This window comes from Cupressus sempervirens, chromosome 10 (assembly GCF_028749045.1).
Source record: "Cupressus sempervirens isolate cs-2001-9-10 chromosome 10, ASM2874904v1, whole genome shotgun sequence".
NCBI classification, from domain to species: domain Eukaryota; kingdom Viridiplantae; phylum Streptophyta; class Pinopsida; order Cupressales; family Cupressaceae; genus Cupressus; species Cupressus sempervirens.
Genome location: NC_143127.1, coordinates 217,743,125 through 217,762,368, shown reverse-complemented (window position 1 = coordinate 217,762,368; position 19,244 = coordinate 217,743,125). Strand labels below are relative to the sequence as shown.

Genomic DNA, 19,244 nt, shown 5'->3' with positions numbered 1-19,244 from the left:
GGTTCCATTAAAAAATAAGATTGCCTCTATTCTGGGCCTCTAGGAAGCTACTCTACCCAATACATGGGAGTCCCCATATTTATGGGAAGTAATAGAAATAAATTCTAGAATATCTTTGTTGACAAAATGAAGGCAAAAACTACCTCATAGAAAGCTCATTGGTTATCCCTTATAGGTATACTACTTTGGTAAAATCTTGCCTTGCTACAACCCCAAATTATGTCATCTTTGTCCTCAAAGCCCCTATTTCTATCATGAAACAAATTTATAAGATCATCTCCAACTTCATTTGGACAAACAACATGACATACAAGAGAAGGATTCGTTTGGTCTCATTCAAAAAAATGACACTAGGTAAATTGTTTGGTAGTGTGGGACTCCACAATCTTACCCCTTAGAAATCAAGCTTTTGGTATAAAACTTGTATGGAAAATGTACAAACACCCCTTAGCCCCCTGGGTTAGTATAATGCAAGCCAAATATCTAGATTCTCCCAATAAAACTTGGATCTTCACTGTGAAAAATCCTTCTTCTTGATCAATGATATGGAATTTCATGCTCCACTCAAGGCATCTTATCACTTCCTACATTACATGGGAAGTCCACAATGGTGAGGAAGTCAATTTCTAGTTGGATTCTTGGTCTAGTTTCCCCTCTTTTGTGTTTGTTTAGGATCATAGGGTAATTACAACTTTTGCATCATCAATTTGGGCACAAAACTTGTGCACTACATTGACACAATTCAAATTGGTACTATTAAAGTCATATGGAAAATTTTTTTTGATCCTCCTAGTTCTCTTGCTAACAGATTTATTGTGTGATATTCTACAAAGCATACACATGACATCCAAGTTGAAGTTAAATGGGCCCCATCAAATACCTGGCAGTATTAGCCAAGGATTATATGTAGCACTCTCCGCAATCCAAAATGATATAGCTAGCTATAGACCCTTTAATTCATGTTGGAGTCAACTCATTCGACCTAGAGTTGGATGCTTCTTATGGTTGGCTTTGTAGAAGAGACTATTGACAAGTGACTTCCTTGCTAGACTTAATATCTCTAATCCATTTCTTTGTGTTTTCTGCAAAAATTATGTAGAAGAGTTAGACCACATATTCCTTAACTGTAATTTCACTCAAAACTATCAGATTTTATTGTTCCAAAGCTAAAGTTGAGTTTTCCCCTTTTAAAGCATCTTTGGGACCTACTACAATCTTTTTTGGTTCCTTGCAGACTATAATTTCAGTGATAGTTGTTTGGGTACTATGGTGGGAGCAAAATCAAAAGATCTTCTAAAAATAATATCTACTAACTCAGTATTCCTTGAAAGATTAGAATTCTCTATTTGCACAAGTGTTAAAGAGAACCTCTTTTTCATTCATCTTCTCACTATGGGATGCAGAGGTGTTTAAGAACTAGAAATATATTAGTCTTCCTCCTCCTTAGATTTTACCTTTTCCCTATTGTATTCCATGGCATAATGAAGGTAGTCATTGAAGGAGATTCAACAATTATCATACAAGCAACCAAGACCAAGAAATCCACAAACTAGAGACTTAGCTACATTGTGATACAGGTATGGAAGGTATTACCAAAGATTGAAAATACTTATGTTGTCCACACATATCTTGAGGGCAACTCCCTAGCCTATGTGTTTTCCAACCTAGCATTTGATGGGATCAATTTAGTAGTCAATGAGACATCACTAGCCTTGGAGGAATTTGAAATCATAAAAATAATACTAGCCAAAGATCATGCCAATTCTCATAAATGAGTGTAGATTTATTTGTGTGTTTTTTCTAGTTCTATTCTTTGTTATTCTTCTTAGCCTTTTTGGCATATTTTGTAAACTTTTAACCTATTTTAATATATGGAGGCTTATGCCTTTCGTCTTTAAATTTTATTTTTTTTAATTGTGCAAATTTAGAGTAAATTATAAATATTCTTATTAATTATTAAATTTTGTAGTGTCCCACTAAAATTTGTGATGTTTGATAGCCAACTTTTTTATTATTATCTTGTTCATTATTATAAGTTCTAAATCTAATAAAACTAATTGCATTTTGATACTTATTTTCTTGGTTATGATATTGTTTGTAGATTTCCATGTTTTCATCTTTTAATAAGAGTTGAATGTAATGTACATGATTGTAAATTTTTTTCATCTTGCATAGGTAGGAGAGCTAGTTTAGAACATGAGTTTTCTTCCTATTGATCCTTTGTATACTAAAATTTTGTATATTATAACAAAGCAAAATAATAATATAAACTTGCTTAATCAATAGACTTGTGATATCTATGAGAAATATTAAAAATTTCAATCACAAAAAACAAAACCTAAACCTAAAAATCTGCTCGGCAACAACTATTACAGAGTACCAAAATTTTCTCGATAACTTAAGAAATCGAGTGCCAAGAGAGTTTATCGAGTTAGCTCGGTAAATGAAGAGCAACTCGATAGATGAAGAAACAACTCGGTAAGTAAAGGATACTGAGTGAGCTCAGTAAGAAAAGAGATTACCGAGTGAACTCGGTAGCCACTGGAGAGTGGAGCTCGGTAGAGGAAAGCACCAAGTGAGGTCGACAGCCACTACAGGGAGGAGCTCGGTAAAAGATGTTACCGAGTGAACTATGCCTGAACTGCAGATGACTTCTACCAAAGACAATATCAAGTGTAGACTTATGACGTGAATATGTTCACCATTAAAACTAGAGAGCTAGTATTTGAAGCTTCCAAATAAAATTTTTCAAATGTAATGAATAGAAGAGGACAAATGGATTCAAGTATGCCTGCTTGCTTTCTATTCAACTTTGAGTCAAACTAATACATGATCTAGGAGCATTTGAATTCAACCAAAAAACCCTAAAATAACCCTAAACTTTAAACTGATAAAACTTTAAACTTGTAGCTCTAATGGTTGCATACAATAACACCTGGAGCAATCACTGCTTCAACAGGTTGAAACCAATAAACTACAAACTTACAAAATGACAGGAAGAAACACGTGCAACTACAAGCATGACAATGATTCCTTCTGTTTCTGCAACAACTGATCTGCTGATCACCTTTTTCTTTCTGCCTTCTCTGCTTTGCAACTTCTGAGCTCTTCAACTTCTTCTCCTTCTACTAGATTGAATGAATCTAATCATTCCTTTTGTTATACTTGCAAAATGTTTTCCCCCTCATTTCTGAATTCAAAATTTTTTACCTACCATGCAATAAATTCATTTGATCATTCTACAAGCTGTCAAGGAGGTAGGTGGGCATTTGGCTCAAGGGAGAAATGATCATCCACAATTAATATTCCAACACTCCCACTTTATCCCAAGCCAAACAAACAAGGATCACTAATGATCCAAATCAACTACACCAAGACACTCTCTTAGGTGTACAAAAGTTCCAATGCCTAATGGCTTGGTAAAAATGTCTGCTAGCTACTGCTCAGACTTACAAAATTTCATCTTGATATCCCCATTCTCCACCAACTCTCTGATGAAGTGATATTTGATCTCAATATGTTTACTTCTCCCATGGAAGACTGGATTCTTGGACAATGCAATTGATGAGATGTTGTAACAATAAATTGTGGCTCCATCCTCTTGCCTTTCATTCAAATCTATCAAGATCCTCCTTAACCAAATAGCTTGACATGCTACTGCATTTTTTGCTATATAATTAGCCTCTGCTGTAGATTGAGCAACAATAGGTTGCTTCTTGGATGCCCATGAAATTGCACCCGATCCCATATGAAACATGTATCTGGAAGTTCTCTTCCTATCATCTAAACTTCCAGCCCAATCACTATCAGTATAACCCACCAACTTGAAATCATCATTTGTAGTATACAAAATTTCAAATCCATTGGTACCTTTCACATACCTTAGGATCCTCTTTCCCGCTTGCCAATGGGAATCCTTTGGTGTTTCCATAAATCTGAAAATCAGACTTACTACATGCATTAGGTCTGGCCGAGTTGCAGTAAGTACATCAAACTTCCAACCATACTCTTGTATAGTGTTGGATCCACTCTCTTGCTAGAGTTTTCCTTGCTCAACTTCAGACCTATTGCTATTGGTGTGGGGGCTGGCTTACTGTTCAGCATTTTGAATCTTTTCAAGATCTACCCTACATACTTTTCTTGAGAGATGAAAATGCCATCATGCATTTGTTTTACTTCTATGCCTAGAAAGTACTTCAAGAGACCTAGGTATGTCATTTCAAATTCACTTTTCATGGCCTCTTTGAACTCACCAATTAGAGCCTTGTCATTTCTAGTAAAAATTAAATCATCTACATACAAGACAACAATCAATACATTACCATTTTTTGCGTTGATGTAGAGAGTAGGCTCACCATTTCCTTTTTTAAAGCCATTGCTCATCAAATATGAGTCAATCCTACTATACCATGCTTTTGGAGCTTGCTTGAGCCCATAAAGAACTCTCTTAAATCTATATACTTTGTGTTCTTTACCAACAACTTCATAACCAGGTGGCTACTCCACATATACTTCTTTCTTCAATAAACCATTTAGGAAGGCGAACTTCACATCCATTTGATATACCTTCCATTTATGTTGAGTTGCAATTGCTATGATAGCACACATGATTTCCATTCTTGCAACCGAGGCATAGGTCTCATCATAATCTCTACCATACTGCTATTTGTAGCCCTTGACTACCAACCTTGCCTTATGTCTATCAATCTTGCCTTCAGCATTGCATTTGGTCTTATAGACCCATTTCACTCCAATCACTTGCTTCTTAGGAGGCAAATCAGTTAGCTCCCATGTCTGATTTCTTTCTATAGCATCTATTTCCTCATCCATGGCCTTACACCATTTCTTCTCCTTAATAGCTTCTTCAAAATATATTGGATCACTATGAGAAAATAGTGCAAAATTAACACTCTCATCATAATCTTCATACCTTTCATCTTGGTATATCTCCCTAAGACTCGTGGCCTTTCTTGGTAAAAGGGAGGAGAGTGTGGGATTAGAATCTTCACTACTGCTACTTGGCACTGCCACTCAATCATGCCTAGAGGAGCTCAGTAATGACTGAGGTTGCTTGCCTCTTCTTCTATCTGCTCCTTCTTATTGTTGTTCATCAGTATCCTCTTCACTTATAATTGGCACTTTACTTGAAGTGCTCGGTGACTCATTAATTGAACCATACCAAGACTGATTTTTTAGAAATTTCGCATCTCTTGAAAGAGTCATCTTGTTGTTCAATGGGTCATACAATCTATATGCCTTTGATTCTGAGCTGTACCCTATGAAAATGCATTTCACACCTTTTTCATCAAATTTTTTCCTTTTCTCTTTAGGCACATGTGCATATGCAACACATCCTAACACTCTTAGGTGTTTGACTGTCCATCTTCCTCGTGACCATGCTTCCATTGGAATTCTATCACGGAATGCCTTTGTAGGACACCTATTAATTAGGTAAACTGTTGTTGCCATAGCCTCTCCCCACAATTCAATTGGGAGACCTTTCTCTTTCATCATGCTCCTTTCCATTTCAACAATGGTCCTGTTCTTTGTTTCAGCCACTCCATTCTACTGTGGTGTATAGCTGGCTGTGAGCTCTTTCTTTATGCCATGTTTCCTACAAAAATTTACAAAAGAATTGGAGGTATACTCCCCTCCTCTATCTGATCTTAGGACTTTGATATAGTGTCCACATTCTGTTGGGTGATGCGACGCACTCCCCTGCCCACAGGTGGTTAATTATGTGGTGTTCCATGTTCACTAACAGTCATGGCTTTTGGTACAATGACAAATGGGCCCTACAATTGGTATCAGAGCCTGGTTTTGGCCTGGTCATGGGTTCAAATCTCCCCGGTGCCTTCCCAACCCGCGTAAGCACCTGGTATGCGCATCGAGGGGGAGATTGTTGGGTGATGTGACACGCTACCCTACCCACAGGTGGTTAATTATGTGGTGTTCCATGTTCACTAATAGTCATGGCTTTTGGTGCAACGATAAATGGGCCCTACAAATTCTCTTTTAGCTTGGGCTTTAAATTCTATAAATTTTTTAAATGCTTTAGATTTATTCTTTAAGAAATACACCCATGTCCTATGATTGAAATCATCAATAAATGTCATGAAATAAGAACTCCCCCTAATGGAAGTAACTTGCATAGGACTGACTAGGTCAGTATGCACTAACTCTAATGGATATCTAGCCCTCCTAGAATTTCCAAAATTAAAGGGAAGCCTATGTTGCTTACCCAAAATACAAGCCTCACACTTGTCACATGAATTTCCTATGCGTGGAAAACCTTCTACCATTCTTTTATTTGATAAAAAATTTAAACTAGCATAGCCAAGATGACTATACCTGAGGTGCCATAGCCATGAGGGGTCTTCAATCACACTCCTTAGAGTTGATTGTGTGTGAGGTGGAGCACCAACTTGAGATGAGAAACATGTCTCTATCTTCAAGGAAAACATTCTGTTCTTTGTCATTTGAACTACTGCAAGTAGGTTCTTGCTCCCATCCTTTTCTTCAATGATACACCTATCATTCTCCATCAACACTTTGTATCCATTTTGAATGAGCTAACCAATGCTCTTCAAATTCTGCTTCATACCAGGGGCAAAATAAACATTTTGTATTTCCTTCTTCTCACCTTTCTTGGTGTGGACCATAATAGATCCTTTTCCCACAACTGGTAGGGTTCCATTGTCACCTATCTTAATTTCTGATTTGAAACTCTTGTTAATGAATGAAAACAAGGTTTCATTACCACTCATGTGGTTATTACATCCTCTATCGAGGTACCAAACCTCAGAGCTTCCTTCTTCACCAACATTACACATGATGAAGGCAGTGGCATCCTTTCCACTTCCCATGTTAACATCAGCCACGTTTGCTTGTCCTGACTAAACATTTTGCTTCTTCCAGCATTCATTTGCATAATGCCCATATTTATGATAGTAGTAGCATTCTACATTAATCCTATTTTAGTTTTAGTTTTTTTAGCTCCTCTTGAAATATTTTGTGAGGTACTTGCTCCATTTGCTCTTCCTAAGCTTTTTGCTGCAGCATTCCTTTGTCCTCCATTACCTCGGCCTCTACCTCTAGAGTTTTTGCCTGAGCCATTTCTTCCTCTCCCCCTTCCTCTTAGATTTGAGTGAGCCTTGAATTCTTGCTCTTGGGAAGATGAAGAAGTAGATCTGTTGATCCTATGTTCATGGGTTTGAAGTGTACCCATTAACTCATCCATTGTCAAAACAGTGAGGTCTTTTGCCTATTCTATGGTCATGACCAAGTTGTCATATTTATGAGGTAAACTCCTCAATATCTTTTCCACTATCCTCTGCTCTTGATAGTCTTCTCCATTTGACTTCAGTTGATTAATCACATTGGAGGTCCTTGAACTGAAGTCCGTAATTGATCCATTTTTCTTCATCTGAAGGTTCTCAAACTCCCTCCATATATTTTGCAGCTTTACTATACGAACTTTATCAGTCCCCTTGAAGCTCGTCTCAAGGATATCCCATGCTTCCTTTGCATAATTTACTGCTGCAATCTTTGGGAATACAGTCTCTGTCATTGCTGCCTCAATCAAACTTAATATCTTAGCATCCTTTCTTCTTGACTCTTTCAAATGAGTCTTCTGTGCATTTGTGAGAGTAGCATACTATGTTGGATCAATCACATCATTGAATCCATTAACTAAAAACTCCCACAAATCATTTGCAACCATTATGGTCTTCATCTTCTTTGCCCATGTATCATAATTTTGTCCATTGAAGGGTGGTGGCTGCTGCCATTTCTTTCCTGCATCTCCTGCCATGATAAATATCCCAAGAAAAAAAATGCCCTAACTCACTGTGGATGTGGGGCCTCAAAGCTTTGATACCATGTGAGAAATAATAAAAATTTCAATCACAAAAAACCAACCCTAAACCTAAAAATTTGCTCGGCAACAACTATTACCGAGTACCAAAATTTTCTCAGTAACTTAAGAAATCGAGTGGCAAGAGAGTTTACCGAGTTAGCTCGGTGAATGAAGAGCAACTCGGTAGATGAAGAAACAACTTGGTAAGCAAAGGATACTGAGTGAGCTCAATAAGAAAAGTGATTACTGAGTGAGCTCAATAGCCACTGGAGAGTGGAGCTTGGTAGAGGAAAGCACCGAGTGAGGTTAGTAGCCACTACAAGGAGGAGCTCGGTAAAAGACATTACCAAGTGAACTCTTCCTGAACTGTAGATGACTTCTACCAAAGACAATAATTAGTGCAGACTTATGATGTGAATATGTTCACCATTAAAACTAGAGAGCCAGTATTCAAAGCTTCCAAATAAAACTTTTCAAATGCAATGAATAGAAGAAGACAAATGGATTCAAGTATGCCTGCTTGCTTTCTATTCAACTTTAAATCAAACTAATACAAGATTTGGGAGCATTCGGCTTCAACCAGAAAACCCTAAAATAACCCTAAACTTTAAAGTGATAAAACTTCAAACTTGGAGCTCTAATGGCTACATACAATAACACCTAGAGCAATCACTGCTTCAAAAGGTTGAAACCAATAAACTACAAACTTACAAAATGATAAGAAGAAGCACGTGCAACTGTAAGCACGGCAATGATTCCTTCTGTCTCTGCAACAACTGATCTGCTGATCACCTTTTTCTTTCTGCCTTCTCTGCTCTACAACTTCTGAGCTCTTCAACTTCATCTCCTTCTACTAGATCGAATGAATCTAATCATTCCTTTTGTTATACTTGCAAAATGTTTTCCCCCTCATTTTTGAATTTGAAAATTTTCACCTACCATGCAATAAATTCATTTGATTATTCTGCAAGCCATCAGGGAGGTAGGTGGGCATTTGTCTCCAGGGAGGAACAAGCAACCACAATTAATACTCCAACAATATCTCCCACTTGTCAATCAAGAGAGAAGTTAATAATATATTTTAAAACAATTTGAGAAAATTAGAAATACTCCTATTAATCATTAATTTCTTGTACTTAATAAAATCTTAAGTGGACATCTAAAATGAGAAAACACACTCCAAAGAAAGACAAACACTAATTTAGTATTTCCATATGTTCAGGGTACAATATTCAACCAACTCAAATGCTTGCAAAGTCCTCAAGGAAAGCTTCTTGAGTATTTGCTAAGAAACATTGTGGAATCATAACACTATGGATATACAAATAGCTTATAAAGGCGGGGATGATCATTGTCTACAAATTTAGGAGGAACATAAACGAGAGTGTTGTCTAAGAAGAAGTAAAAGAATGGCACTGACACACGAGAATAACCCTCACACACAACTCTATGCATGACATTGTGAATCCTCCCATTACTCCATGCACTAAATGAGTCCCCCATGAAATCCATAAGAGAGTTTTCCACAGCTTCACATCTATCCATTTCCCTACCTTTCTCTTAATCTCAAGTCACAATTTTATCTCGGTACATTACCACAATACAATTTTGGTCTATGTGAGTTGTACAGCCTCCCTTTTCCTTTGGAGGGGCATTACAATAGTTCATACAAAGCTTTCCTACAAACTAAAATGAGGAATAATATTTGTTCACTCCAAAGCTTCGCAAAATTTCTTTGATGATATCATTTGTAACCTCTTCGACTACATTTTCATAATCCTCTATGATTTTGTTGCAAAATTTGTTGAAATATTTAATGCATGTTAATATTTTCCCTTGGAGTCAAACACCCACCTACCATCCCTGTAATAGTTAGAAATAATGAATGTGGTAGGTGAGTTTTTGAAATCTAAAAAGAGGGGAAAACATTTTGCCAAAAAGAAAAAAAAGAATGTTTTGATTCATTCATTCAGTGAGTTCAACTGATTAGAGAGAGAGTAGAAAAGTTGCAGAGCAGAAAAGAAAGAAAAAGAAATCGATCAACAGATTAGCATGAAGTGTTCAGAAGGTAGAAGATTTCAATACATGTTGGATCTCCTATCATTTTTTAAGTTCGTATTTTATTGTTTTTGACCTATTGAAGTAGCAATTTCTCTAGGCATTCATGTATGCAACCATTAGAGCGGCGAGTTTAAAGTTTAATGTTTCACCAGTTTAAAGTTTTAGGGTTATTTTGGGGTTTTTTGGTTGAAGTCGAATGCTCTCAAATTTTGTAATATTTTGAATCAAAGTTGAATATCAAGCAAGTAGGCATACATGAATGCATTGTTCTTCCTTATTTATTGCATTTAAGAAGTTCATTGTTGAAAGCTCCAAGCTTTGGCTCTCCGGCTTATCCACGATTGAAAATCTAGTCTTTATCTAAGTTATAATTTTTTAGTTGAAGCCGAGCTTTCTCGACATCCATTTGAGCTGAGTTTCCCTTTGAGTGTCGAGTTCACTTGGCATCTTCTTGTGCTGAGCTAGCTTGGCACCTTCTCTTATCACTCGGCATCTATTGGTGCTAAGAAAAATTTCCACTCGGCACCTTCACATGCTGAGCAAAATTTTGGCAATAGATAGTGTAGAGAAAAATTATTAAAGTTAATATTCAATATTTCACATGGTATTAGAGCTTTGAGGCCCCATATCCATAGTGAGTTAGGACATTTTTTTTGGGATATTTGACATGGCAGGAGATGCAAAAAAGATATGGCAGCAGCCACCACCCTTCAATGGACAAAATTATGATACATGGACAAAGAAGATGAAGACCATAATGGTTGCAAATGATTTATGAGATTTTGTGATTAATGGGTTCAATGATGTGACAAACCCAACTCAGTATGCTGCTCTCATAAATGCATAGAAGACTCAGTTAAAAGTGTCAAGGAGAAAGGATGCTAAGGCATTAAGTTTGATTGAGACAACAATGACAGAGATAGTTTTTTCTAAAATTGCAGCAGCAAATTATGCAAAGGAAGCATGGGATATCCTTGAGATGAACTTCAAGGGGACTGATAAAGTCCATATTTACAACTATAGAATATAAGGAGGGAGTTTGAGAACCTTTAGATGAAGGAAAATGAATCAGTTGCAGATTTCAATTCATGGACCTCCAATGTGATTAACCAACTGAAGTCAAATGGAGAAGACTATCAAGAGTAGAGGATAGTGGAAAAGATATTGAGAGTTTACCTCATAAATATGATAATTTTGTCATGACCATAGAAGAGGCAAAATACCTCACTGTTTTGACAATGGATGAGTTGATGGATATTCTTCAAACCCATGAGCATAAGATCAACATATCTACATCTTCTTCTTCCCAAGATCAAGCATTCAAGGCTCAGTCAAATCTAAGAGGAAGGGGGAGAGGAAGAAATGGCTAAGGTAGAAACTCTAGAGAAAGAGGCCGAAGTAATGGAGGACAAAGAAATGCTGCAACAGAAAGCTCAGGAAGAACAAAGGGAGCAAGCACTTCTCAAAACACTTCAATAGGAGGTAAGAAAACTACAACTCAAATAGGAGTAATGTAGAATGCTAATACTATCATAAATATGGGCATTATGCAAGTGAATATTGGAAGAAGAAAAATGATCAGTTAGGACAAGCAAATGTGGTTGATATGAACATGGGAAGTGGAAACAATGCCACTGCCTTCATCATATGTAATGTTGGTAAAGAAGGGAGCCTTGAAGTTTGGTAATACCTCAATAGTGGATGTAGCAGCCACATGAGTGGTAATGAAACCTTTTTTTCATTTATTCACAAGAGTTTCAAATTTCAGATTAAAATGGGTAATAATGGAACCCTACCAGTAGTGAGAAAAGGATCTATTATAGCCCGCACCAAGCAAGGTGAGAAGAAAGAAATACAAAATGTGTATTTTGCCCCTAGCATGAAGAACAATCTGATGAGCATTGGTCAACTCATTCAAAATGGATACAAAGTGCTGATGGAGAATAACAGGTGTGTCATTCATGAAAAAGATGGGAGCAAGAACTTAGTTGCAGTAGTTCAAATGACAAAGAAATGAATGTTTCCCTTGAGGATAGAGACATGTTTCTCATCTCAAGTTGGTGCTGCACCTCCCACACAATCAGCTCTAAGGAGTGTGATTGAAGACCCTTCATGACTATGGCACCTCAGGTATGGTCATCTTGACTATGCTGGTTTAAATTGGTTGTCAAAGAAAAGAATGGTAGAAGGTTTTCCATGAATAGGAAATTCATGTGACAAGTGTGAGGCTTGTATTTTGGGGAAACACCATATGCTTTCCTTTAATTCTAAAATTTTTAGGAGGGTTAGATATCCAGTAGAGTTAGTGCATACTGACCTAGTTGGTCCTATGCATGTTACTTCCATTGGAGGGAGTACTTATTTCATGACATTTATGAATGATTTTAGTTGTAGGACATAGGTTTATTTTTTAAAATCTAAATCTAAAGCATTTGACAAGTTTCTTCAGTTCAAAGCCCAAGCTGAAAGAGGATATGGACACTATATCAAGGTCCTAATATCATTGAGGAGGGGAGTATACCTCCAATTCTTTTATAAATTTTTGTAGGAAACATGGCATAAAGAAAGAGCTCACAACCTGCTATACACCACAACAAAATGGAGTGGCTGAAAGAAATAATAGAACCATTGTTGAAATGGCAAAGAGCATGATGAAAGAGAAAGGTCTCCCAACTAAATTTTGGGGAGCAGCTATGGAAACAACAATTTACCTAATTAATAGGTGTCATACAAAGGTGATCTATGATAGAATTCCAATAGAAACATGGTTACAAGGAAGATGGATAGTTGAAAACCTAAGGGTGTTTTGATGTGTTGCATATGCACATGTGCCTAAAGAACAAGGGCAAAAATTGGATGACAAAGGTATGAAGTGCATCTTCATAGGGTATAGCTCAGAATCAAAGGCATACAGATTGTATGACACATTGAACAACAAGATGATTCTCTCAAGAGATGTGGAATTTCTTGAAAATTAGTAATGGTATGGACTAACTGATGAATCACCGACAACCTCAAGCAAAGTGCCAATTATGAGTGAAGAGGAAGTTGATGAAAAACAAGAAGAAGGAGCAAATAGAAGAAAAGGAAAGCAGCCTCAGTCATTGCCAAGGTCCTCTAGGCATGACCGAGTGTCAGTGCCAAGTAACAGTGAAGACCGAGCTAGTTGGCAAAGCAGTAGCAGTGAATATTTTGATCCCACACTCTCCTCCTTGATACCAAGAAAGATGAAGAGTCTTAGGGAGATATACCAAGATGAAAGTTATGAAGATTATGATGAGAGTGTTAATTTTGCATTGTTTTCTCATAGTGATCCAATATATTTTGAAGAAGTTGTTAAGGAGAAGAAATGGTGTTAGGCCATGGATGAGGAGATAGATGCTATAGAAACAAATGAGACATGGGAGCTAACTGAATTGCCTCCCAAAAAATAAGTGATTGGAGTGAAATGGGTCTACAAGACCAAATGCAATGCTGAAGGCAAGATTGATAGACATAAGGCAAGGCTGGTAGTCAAGGACTACAAATAACAGCATGGAAAAGATTATAATGAGACATATGCTCTAGTTGCAAGAATGAAAACTATGCATGTTGTCATTGCAATTGCAGATCAGCAAAAATTGAAGGTATTTCAAATAGATGTGAAGTTCGCTTTCTTGAATGGTGTATTGAAGGAAGAAGTCTATGTGGAGCAGCCACCTGGTTATGAAGTTGCAGGTGAAGAACACAAAGTATATAGATTGAAGAGAGCTCTTTATGGGCTCAAGCAAGCTCCAAGGGCTTGGTACAGTAGGATTGATTCATATTTGATGAGTAATGGCTTTAGCAAAAGCAATGCTGAGCCTACTCTCTACATCAAGGTAGCAAATGGAAATGTTTTCATTGTTGTCTTGTATGTAGATGATTTGATTTTTACTGGTAATGATAGGGCTCTAATTGGTGAGTTCAAAGAGGTCATGAAAAATGAATTTGAGATGATAGACCTTGGTCTCTTGAAGTACTTTCTAGGCATAAAAGTAAAACAAAAGCATGATGGCATCTTTATCTCTCAAGAAAAATATGTAGGGCAGATCTTGCAAATATTCAAAATGTAGAACAGTAAGCTAGCCTTTACACCAATAGTAATAGGTCTAAAGTTTAGCAAGGAAGACTCTATCAAGAGAGTGGATCCAACACTATACAAGAGTATGGTTGAGAGTTTAATGTATTTGACTGCAACTCCACCTGACTTCATGTATGCAGCAAGTTTAATTTTTAGATTTATGAAAACACTAAACGATTCCCATTGGCAAGTGGGAAAGAGGATCCTAAGGTATGTGAAAGGTACCAAGGGATTTGGAATTTTGTATACTGTAGAAAATGAATTCAAGTTGGTAGGTTATACATATAGTGATTGGGTTGAAAGTATAGATGATATAAAGAGAACTTCTGGATATGTATTTCATATGGGATCAGGTGTAATTTCATGGTCATCTGAGAAGCAACTTATTGTTGCTCAATTTATAGCAAAGACTAAATACATAGCAGAAAATGCAGCAGCATGTCAAGCTATTTGGTTAAGAAGGATCTTGATAGATTTGAATGAAAGGCAAGAGGATGGAATCACAATTTATTGTGACAACATCTCATCAATTGCATTGTCTAAGAATCTAGTCTTCCATGGTAGAAGCAAGCATATAGAGATCAAATATTACTTCATCAGAGAGTTGGTGGAGAATGAAGATATCAAGATGGAATTTTGTAATTTTGAGCAATAGCTACCAGATATTTTTACTAAGCCATTAGGCATTGGAAGTTTTGTACACCTAAGAGAGTGTCTTGGTGTAGTTGACTTGGATCAGCAGTGATCCTTATTTGTTTGGCTTGGGACAAAGGGGGAGTGTTGAAATATTTATTGCATATTAATGTTTTCCCCTAGAGCCAAACGCCCACCTACCATCCCTGTAACAGTAAAAAATAATGAATGTGGTAGGCGAGTTTTTGAAATTTGAAAAGAGGGGAAAAACATTTTGCCACAGAGACAAGAAGGAATGTTTTGATTTATTTGTTCAATGAGTTCAGTAGATCAGAGAGAGAAAAAAAGTTACAGAGTAGAAAAGAAAGAAAAAAAAATCGATTAGCAGATCAACGTGAAGTGTTCAGAAGGTAGAAGAGTTTCAATACATGTTGGATCTCCTATCATTGTGTAAGTTTGTAGTTTATTGTTTTTGATCTGTTGAAGCAGTGATTGCTCCAGGCATTCATGTATGTAGCCATTAGAGCTACAAGTTTAAAGTCTAAAGTTCAAAGTTTCACCAGTTTAAAGTTTTAGGGTTATTTTAGAGTTTTCTAGTTGAAGCCGAATGCTCCTAAATTTTGTAATAGTTTGAATCAAAGTTGAATATCAAGCAAGTAGGCATACATGAATGCATTGTTTTTCCTTATTTATTGCATTTAAGAAGTTCATTGTTGAAAGCTCCAAGCTTTGGCTCTCTAGCTTATTCACAATTGAAAATTTAGTCTTTATCTAAGTTATAATTTTGTATTTGAAGCCGAGCTTACTTGGCATCCATTTGAGCTGAGTTTCCCTTTGAATGCTGAGTTCACTTGGCATCTTCTTGTGTCGAGCTAGCTCGACACATTCTCCTATCACTCAGCATCTATTGGTGCCAAGCAAAATTGCCACTCGGCACCTTCACGTGTTGAGCAAAACTGGCACTCGGTAATAGATAGTGTACAGCAAAATTTTCACATGCTGAGAAAAACTGGCACTCAGCAATAGATAGTGCAGAGCAAAATTATTACAGTTGTGATTCAATATTTCACAAAATCGTACCCATTTACAAAAAATTAAGATTAGGTAGAATATGTTTGAATATTTTATGTGAAATTATACCTACTTTTTTCAATTTTAGAATCTCAAAGTTTCTCAAATACCCCACTTTAATGGGTTTGCATAATTTATATATATTTTAACATTTTTTCAATAGGATACTTCTTAGGACAAATATTTCCTAGAGGACCTCAATAATTTTTTTTGAAGTATATTGTTTAATCTAATTTTATTTTAAATTTTTAAAACAGAAAACCATTGTTATATTAGTTTGATTGAGAGATTGAAAAGAAATATCACAAGATATCATATATTTTAATTTCAGCAATTCATTTCAGACTATACCAAATTTTTAGTAGAATCTATTTACCAGTGTGAATGTTCAAAACTGTTGGAACCAAATTTTCTATCAGATTTTCCTATATTTTAATTTTAGTAATTCATTTCAGACTATACCAAATTTTAAGTAGAATCTATTTACTAGTGTGAAAATACAAAACTATTAGAATCAGATCTGAAACTGTTCCTGAGAAATTACTTGGAAAGATTTTAGACTAAAATAAATTTATAAGTAATTGTGGAAGAAAAGCTTCTGTTTTCTGAGAAACCTTTAATAATGGTTTATAAGGTGCAAAACCATTATATTATGATTCAACCCATTCTTTACACAAGAAAAACATTGTTAAAAAATAAACAAACAGACAGAAAACTTTAATAATTGATTTCACAGTTAAAGTAGAACAAAATTTGTTTTGCATGTACCAGGTTTGTGGGTTTCCTTGAGGCCACAGATGCTCTGAAAAAATATCTATTGCAGTAGGATCTACATAGATGCACTCGTAAAAGGGCAACCTAGGGAAGTCTACCAAGTAGCTAACATTCCATGGCCCAACATTGTTTTTTTGTTTGGTCTCTTTCGAAAGTGAAAATGTTTGTCTTGCAACTGAATCCATTTGATGAATAATGTCTTCCTTGATGCCATGATTCTTAACCACAAAAAATCCGCATTCTTCACAAGCTCTCCTCAATTCAGCATAATCTCTTTCTGTATCATCTTCATTGAGGCCATGATTTAGATGAGAAAGATCAATAACAGGAATTTGCTCATCATTTTTCTCACAAGACATGATTGTTGGGTCTTTCATGGATCAACTTCAACTAATGAAACCTAATTTACAAGGATCACCTAAAGCTAATGAAACCTAATTTTCATGGATCAACTAAAACATAAATCTTTTTCTTTTCAAATCTATGACAATGGTTAAGATGCAGAGTGAGTAAGGAAATAAACTAATTATCACGACTCTTGTCGTATCTTTTGGAGCATTTGAGTAGGAAAGAGATTCCATTGCAATTAAGAAATCAGCGTACAATTCATAATACTTCAGAGACAGCTGATGAAAAATGTTTTGTTAGTCATGATTCCAGTCTGTAGTAATCGAGATGTCATAATATTCTAAAAATGGTTCATCTGATTTTATTTTTTTCGCCCAGTTGTAATATTCAATCAAATTTCTATTAACTTGAAGACAACGGATACAGATTCCAATATGCATCAGTTCCAAGATTTCATTACTGTCCAGAATACAAATCATCTGTTATGATTTTCTTCATTAAATTCAAACACTGTTTATTTGGGGCAAAAATACATTTAGATTTCCATGGCCTGATTTTATTTTATTGGATATAGTTTATTGACGTTTATATTGAAGACCATAAGTATTACGTTAATTTTGATAATGCTTCTCAATGATAATCTTTATGTAATAATGGCATATAAGGGGCATCTTTACGAATTAAGAGTTCACAAGTTCTATAATCCTAGTTTTATTTAATTATTATATATCAATATAAATTGGTTCAAACTTCAGTTTAAGATCATAGTACAAAATCAAACTTTTTGGTGTATCTAGATCATATATCTATACTGAAATATAATGTAATAGGATCATATTTCTAGAGTAAGTGGGATGAAAAAAATGTGGACAAAACAGCAATGGAAATTTTATTTTATTCTTTTGTTAATAAAATGGAAGCCAAATAAGTCATTCCTGATCTGAAATGTTTTGCATTTCAATTAATATATAATATTTGTTTTTGACAAATTGAAATATCTGGTTAAACTATCTGATAGCGTATATGTTTGTGTGCAAGAGAACTATTCCTTTGAAGCTTTGGTGCTTCTAAAAAACTAAGCACATCAAAATTCCTTCGTCCATGGATTCTACTCTATAGTTGTCTGCCTATTGCCATTCCATTCAATAAGTAATAGTAAGAAAAAGGTATAATATTTGTGATGGTAAGAGACATAGGAGATATATAAAATGAAATAAAACTAACCAAAACCACATCAAAATAGAGATAAGATCAGATTGCATTCTATATATATATAGATATCAATATAATATGCAATATTTTGATTACATAAAAACACTAGTCTAGTTTCTGATCATTGACTATAGACCCACAAATTTATCAATATTTTCTTTATTAATTCATAGCATTACAAAATTTCTTTTTTCATTTATTTTTCACTGTACTACAACAAACCCATGTATTTTCTCAACACTCAGTAGGACCAACTTTTTGGACAATATTGTACTAATAATTGTGACTTTAAAATTGTTATTACAATAAACTACCCATAATTCAATGAAATGTAATCAACCAGTGATGTGATGCCACATGAACTATGCAAAAATGAGAACATTTTTGCACAACCACTGGTCTCACTTTTTATTTGAATTATTTTGGACAACTTGGCAAAAAAAAATGGCATCATAGTTGATGGTTGTGGACTTGAAACCTTAGTTATAAGTAGTTGACTTGCCAACTAAGTGACTGTAAAAACTTAAAATTTTCACAAAAGATTTTGATAAGAATGAAGTTAGAGCGCTCAACTACTAGGTCTTCTCCACTATATGCACACAAAAATACATAAGAAAAAATATTAATATTGCTTCAAATCCACCAGTTTTGAAAATGATGCAAGCAACGATAGGGAAAACTAGGGCCAAAGGCACACCCAGCTCTCTGAACCACCTTGCAAGAGTTAACACAACGAAAAAAAACACAAAAAACAACAAGCAAACGAGGAGGAAGAGTAAAATACTTTTATTGATTCTTCAAATATTCAACATACATGTCCAGCTCTAAGGCCTTCTAGGTTATGGAGAAATACAAAATACATTAATACACATAGATCAATAACAAATTCCTACTTTCCAGTTCTGCTCTGCAATCCTCTTCAAAACTCCCTAAAATTCTTCACTTAACTGCCCTAACTCCTAGCCTAAACACTCTATTTATAATAGCCAAAATGGTTTACAAATCATTCTAGAATATGGAGAAGCCACAAGTCAGCTCATAACACAAATTAAACACAAATACATAAATTAAATGTCACAACTTGGCCTACAACAACAATTAACTATCCTAAATTTAATGTCTGAGAAAAATTGTGATATCTCCTAACTCCAATTGAGTTAGAACTTGTGCTTCAAATTGTGGGTA

General features: G+C 35.5%; 1 pseudogene; it reads right to left on the bottom strand.

Moving 5' to 3' along the window:
* Window positions 1-9,169: 9,169 nt before the first annotated feature.
* Window positions 9,170-16,858, bottom strand: LOC149533419 (C4-beta,C20-epoxidase-like; annotated as a pseudogene).
* Between the last annotated feature and the right edge of the window lie 2,386 nt (window positions 16,859-19,244).